Genomic DNA, 6,677 nt, shown 5'->3' on the forward strand with positions numbered 1-6,677 from the left:
AAAAAAAGGCCTTGTTAAAAAATGGAAAGAAAAATCCTATCACTGTAAACTTCAACAGCAGGAAAAAAAATGTATTTCTGAAGGTCTCAGGAATTTTTTTTCCCATACAGACTTCAAGAAAAATCAGCGTTCTTTCTTATGCACATAGCAAATCTACCTACTGAACCATGAAGTTTAGGACTCCCCAGCTTCATGTTTTCTCCTGTCCTACCTGACTTTACTTTCAACACTTCTCCCACATCACTGATACTAGGTTGAGTACTGCCCAGACTCCAACCAGCACCAAACTTGGAACTCAGTTCTGTTCTTCTTCATTGAGTATCCCATCTTACAGATTCTGTATAATGTCCAGATTCCCAGCATAATTGCTACAGGAATAGAAAACATTCTTTCCTAAATATCCTTCATCTTTTGATTTGGGTCATTCATACACACATTTCAAGACCTATCTTGTATTCAACACCTTTTCATTATGAATGACTAACAGATAAAGAATTCTTAAGACTAAGTATTTTGTATTGATTGGTGCAATGCAGTCTGAGATTATATATATAATTTGGACAAAAAGCAGCACATCTTGAAAGTACTAAAAGTAAATGAAATATTAATTAGAAATCAAGTCTGTTGTTCCTGATAAAAAATTTTCTTCCACTATGTAGTGAATACGAATGTATGAATATGTATGCAGCTCTCCACATTAAATATAATGTACAATATGTTTGCTCTGAAAGTTCTTATTGGGAAGCAATCGTGAAGATCATGGAGATAAAAGAAATTCAAGAAATACAGATAAAAGCCTGACATCACTGAAGTTAGTAGCAAAAACTCCTTTTTGATTCAAATAAGGTTGACTTTTATGTTTGTTATACAATAGTATGTTTTTTCTGGAATAACTGTTTTGTGGCACATCCATCATGCAGAAAAGCTCTATTTTTATTTTACTTTTTTTTATGGTCTAACACTGCATTCTCTGTACCTTGGTGTAACAAAAAATTTAATATTTGACAGACTGAACACTTCCTTTTTAAGTTACAGGTCACCACTGACTTTGCTGTTTATCTTATTCAAGAATGAATTTTCTCTCTTTTAAGTGAAAATTTGATACTGATATTTAAAATCCCACACACTCCTGTTTGTACTACAACTATTTTTAGCTACAAAATCTGCTTGATATTCATTTTTCTATTCAAATAGTAGAATTCTCAACCTCATCTTCATTCAGGCCCCAGAAGTTACAGACCCTCTTCATTTGAAAAGTGAATATAAGAGAAAATGAATTACTGATATAGGAAAAAACAGAAGACTTAGTTGAAAATAAAAAAAAGCATCCAATGAGGTTCACAGACAGCTTACCTCTTCTTTATATTAAATCATATTTATCTATTCATTTTCCCTGACTTTTACTGTACTTTGATTAGTCCCTGAAGCACTGAAAATATATGAAAAATATTGTTTGCTGGTACCAAAGTTATACTCAAATAAAGTAATAAAAATTAAAAAAAACATAACATACTGGGGATTACTAAAGTTATCAGAGATAACTTTAAATTATTAATACAATAATGAACCATTAATAATGAATGCAGGAAGTATTACAAAAGCTATCACAGCATGGTCCCATTCAAATTTTACTTACCAGATGTGATTTATTGATTTCCAGAATTGATAACTCAAATATTCTAAGGGAGGTATGCTGAGGAAACCATGCATACATAAATAATTGCACGTGAAATGAGCAATGCTGCTGAGGAAAGCTTTGGACACCACCATAATTTTAATCACTCTTTCAAAACATGTAGACTTATAGAGGAGTCATGCAGACACATTACAGAAATGCTGAGCTTGTAGTTTGTGCAGACATTCAGTTCTAGTTCAGGCATCCACATTGGGAGTAATAGCTTAGGTAGGAATTCCAAGTGGCTCAGTATAGCTTTCCGTGATTTTATTAAGACTATTGAGACGTAACAATCAAAAAGATCAATGCACAGAAACGGCAATGCAGGAGGCACAATAACAAAGGGACTAGCACAAATAGAAAGGTGTTACAAAAGAAAAGCACTCACTTCTCTGAAGTGCCAAGCTCGCAGGGAAAACTCCACAAGAGATCCAAAGATTATTCCCGGGGCAGTCAGTTCTTAAATGGGTTCTAAGAGAGGTGCAGCCAGGCTCCACCCCTTCCAGTCACACACAGGAATTGCCTTCACCTGTGCTCCCAGGGCTGACCATGCCCTTTCTCCAGGTGCTCAATCAGCGGTTCAGGCTGTTCAGGCACTTAACAAAGCGACCTAACTTTCAAAAAAAACCAGCATCCTCACAGATTTTCTTACAAAGTTAGCTTGCTTCTACAAGGTTTTTACAGTCGGACACTGCAGGTCAGAAATAGAGTCCAGATTTTACTACAATTAATCTCCAATGTGCACACAACACAATTGCAGGAATCTAGTCACACGTATATCAAACTTGTAAAGATCTTTTGGGCTGAAGACACAGGAGCTATGTTAGTTGAGGACCTATTTAATATTGAAAGTTCCTTAACTAAAGTACATCTGATATTTTACACGAGCCACTTAGATATGTGAAATTAGGATTAATTGGCAGAGGAAGAAAGCTAAGAGAGATTAAGTTTAAAAAACGAAATCTTTTCATATGTTCTCTGTTACCAGCCTTTTTATCTCCTACATCCACACCCAAAAATAACAGAAGATAACTATTCTGCCTGAAATGTTTCCCAAATGTTGGTAGGTGAGGGCTCCCAAAAACTACTAAGAATGTGTTGCCTAGTACTGAATTATGTTTCATTTCATCAGTATTCAGCAGTGCTGTCCTGTCATAAAGAAGATTAAAAATAGAATGAAACCACAAGAAGAGCAAGCAAACAGATATAAACACTTAGAAGATATTTAAGATTCTTTTAGCCCAGGCAGCTGCGGATTTTGTCTGTGCCTATTGAATATCATTCCCACTCCAGAAGCTGCTACAGAGTTCCCTCTCCAAAGGGAGGTATGACTGCTCAGTGTGGCCCATGAGAAAAGGCTGCAATTGAAAGTCAAGCAGGTAGCAGCCACACTCACTATATACCCATACTTTAAAGAGAGGGGCGGTTGTTTCCCAGCAAGTGAGAGAGGTGTAAATACTCCCTAGCACCAGCACTATTCATGCCTCTTCATAACAAATTCAGCAATTCAGACTCACAGCATTCCTTTGTTCCTCCTTCCCAACTGACAGATTCTGCATTTGTAGTTTTCTTCATTAATGGAAAGTAGATTGTTTGTTACTGAATAATACTGGAAAATTAGTAACATCTGCTGTGATGTTTGCTATTCTTATTATTCTCTACACAAATACTACTGGAGCCATTATATTTGCCTTCTGCAGCGACTTCATTAAATCAAGTGGGAATTAAGGCCTTCAAATAATCATTCTGTTGATAAGAGGAAGAGTCCAGGATCGAGAAAAGTGAAGTAGAAACCAGAGGCTCTGGATTAAAGTACTTCACAGTTCTGAAGATACTCAGCTCACACCCACTGGCAGGCTGTGTGGAAAGCTGAAAGTTGTTTATTTGAGGGATGTGGGGGAAGTCATCATCCCCAGAATCCCTCTGAAAAGATGAAAGGAACTGGAGTTTAAAATTTACTTTCCAGGCAACCTTTTCCTTTGTGATAGGTGATAAGTCACTTGATAACCCACTGGCAAAAGCATGGAGGGTGTTAAATTTTCTGCTTCATGAAAAATCTATTATTATTGTTAAAAAATCAATAACAGATGTATTGCCCAGTGGGTCAGAAATTCCACAGTTGAGGAACACAACTTGAACTCAAGCGTTTCTACATGGGAGTTAGTGAGGGTACAACATCAGTGCAGCCTTGTGAAGAACAGTAAATAATGTGACCTTTTGTCACCCTTTTCTATTTAGCAGTCTTCTGCACTTCTCTATCATGCTGAAATAAGTATGAAATCCCTTTTTTTTTTTTTCCTGTTGACAGTAGTTCAAATAAGCCCTTGTTGTGGATATTCAAATATTTCTGATCTGACAGTATATCTTCCCATATGATGGCTTACTTTGCACAGCTATTATTAGTTCATTAGCAGAATGAGCATTAGCCATGGATTTTGAAAGAAGTAATGCACCAGCACACTTTTTCACTCCTTTTTTTCTTGCTCTTTGAGAATGTGAGGAGAAAAATGTTAGATATTTCCCCCTCTTGCATTACTAAGTAAAGAAGGGAAGAGATGAGTGTGAATCAATATCCATCCTTTAGCAAATAAATAAGATAGAAGGACCAGTTACAGAAGGAATTAGGCGGCAGCAACCCAAAAGGAATATGCTCCCCTTCTTCGAGGGGGTGGAAGGATAGCAATGCTTGAAAGCCAGCTAGAGAACATATGTGTCAGTATCAGTAATATTTACAGTTGAAACTTCATGAACAGCAAGAAAGGGCATAGACGTACAAATTCTTACAGATTGTGTTGAAGTAGCTTAAAGAGATGCTTTCAGTTTAGACTAACATGTTCTAATTTGTATTGAAAGAGACTGGAAGTGTCAACAAGGTCATTTACCACATCTTAGCAATTGAGAAAGGAAGCTCCACTTTTGTAGAAGAATGCTTACAGTCACAGTCATAAATTCTTGAACATTTCCTAAACCATTTGCCAGAGCTTGTCTTTGTCCAGACTGCACAATACCAACATCTGTCATAGCTAGCACAATTCTAGAATGTTTGCCATTATCAGTGATTCCTTGCACTTACAATACAGGTTGCGCAAGACAGTAACTGTTGAAGTAGCTGTCTCCTTAAGGATATAAGTGAGGCTTTATAAAGGTGGGAATAAACCTATGTTGAAGGTATTAAAGCATATTCTGTATATCCTTTGCATGGGAGCTGTTGAGTCACAGCCTGAACCCCCAGTTGAGCACCTGGGGAAAAAGACTCAGCCCTAGAATCTTCTGGTACTGGTAAGCAATCGTCTTCCATACTCTTGTCACTTTCCCTGGCATTCCTACATGCTACTGGTTTCCTATGAATCTGTCTTGTAGTCTAGAACTGAAGCCATTTTGGATCCAGACTGCAACCATCATCATTCTCTTGCAAATTCCTCAAAGCTGAGAAGGCAACCCCCGATGTGACCCACTTGCGCTTGTTGAGAATCTTTGGGATAATTTTCCCAAGCTAATGCTGAATTTTGTAAAACAGCTGTGGAAATGTTCTCCTCTTGTACTTCTGAGGAAATTCAGAAGTGGTGACACATGGCTCTCAACAGAACAATTGCAGACACTTTTACTTCTGTCTATATGTACGTCAGGTCCTGTCATGTGCTGGTTGTGTCAAAACAGAAAACAGGTACAAAGGATTGGAATGGTCTGAAAACCAGACAAATGGCGCTGCTTTTTCTGTCTGCCTTCTACTGGTCAGCATTACACTTCTGGGAAGAAAGAACATCCTTGCTAACATGTTTTCTTAGGCACAGTCAAACTCTGTTATTTATTTTGAAGAAGCACTTTTAAGGCAGAGAGCATGAGCTAATGTTCAGAGTAGAAAAATCAGGATAAACGATCCACTTTACTGTTAAAAACAATCTTCATAATTATTTGATGTTTTGTTAATTTTAACATTTTTTAACATTTAAAATTTTAAGGAGAAATCTTATGGCATTGATTTGGGGAATTGGTTATGTATTAATGTTTAAGGAGTTATAATACTGGAATTTGTGTATATTACTTTTAGGAAAACATACTGTGGTAGTAGAAAAAGAATATGATTGATGAATAAATATAGAGAGATGGACAGATGTAACCCTACAACATTTTGCCACATTACCATCTCAGCCACAAGAAGATGGGGTGGAGCAAGGTATAAAATGAGCTTTAAAAATATTCTTGAGTTACAGACTGTTCACTTGCATTTCACCATAAATACCTTAACAATTATTTCAAGAAACATTATTCTTCCACTTAAGTACATGCTATACATGAATGATGTTATCTGTAAAAAGCAATAAATTCAGTCACAGCAGTAAAATGTAATTAGAGTATTTTTCTGTGACAGAATTGATTTTGCGTAGGTACATTAAACTCATTTGTAAAAAAGAGACACTGATGTCGCACAGCTCAAATTTTTACAGATGGAGTTTGCAAATAAAGATTTCTCCTCACTTATGGGAGATTAACTTTTTCAAGATTATTCTGAGACCCTTAGGAATCAATGAATAGCAGCTGTATTTTTCACTGGTGGAAAGATAAAAAGGAGGCAAAGATTTGTAGGTTACCTGTCGTCAGTCAGCATTAATTTCCTATCATGACCATGAATCTATTTCAGTCAAGGATGGCAGAGCAATATTAAAGATGGGTGAGTCAAGAATCACGTTTACAATTTTAGCAGTCTACTTTGCAACTTCATTTGATGTACAAGGGCATGCACACATCATCATTTATTTTACTTCGTAGAGAAGAACTAATAGCCATGTTTCAGTGTCTCCTCTGAGAGTATAACATAACTCTAGCACTGCACTGAAGATTGCATCTGCGAAGGCACAAGCACTTCTTGTCACCCAGGCTATCAATACCTTTTCAAATGAGTTCCACAAGAGGAGGTCCTCAATTACACAGCATTGATAACTGCAGTAGGTTGCCAGAAAAGATTTGCTTCTACTTATGCGATCTGATATTAAAAAAAAAAAAA

This window comes from Meleagris gallopavo, chromosome 13 (assembly GCF_000146605.3).
Source record: "Meleagris gallopavo isolate NT-WF06-2002-E0010 breed Aviagen turkey brand Nicholas breeding stock chromosome 13, Turkey_5.1, whole genome shotgun sequence".
Lineage (NCBI taxonomy): Eukaryota > Metazoa > Chordata > Aves > Galliformes > Phasianidae > Meleagris > Meleagris gallopavo.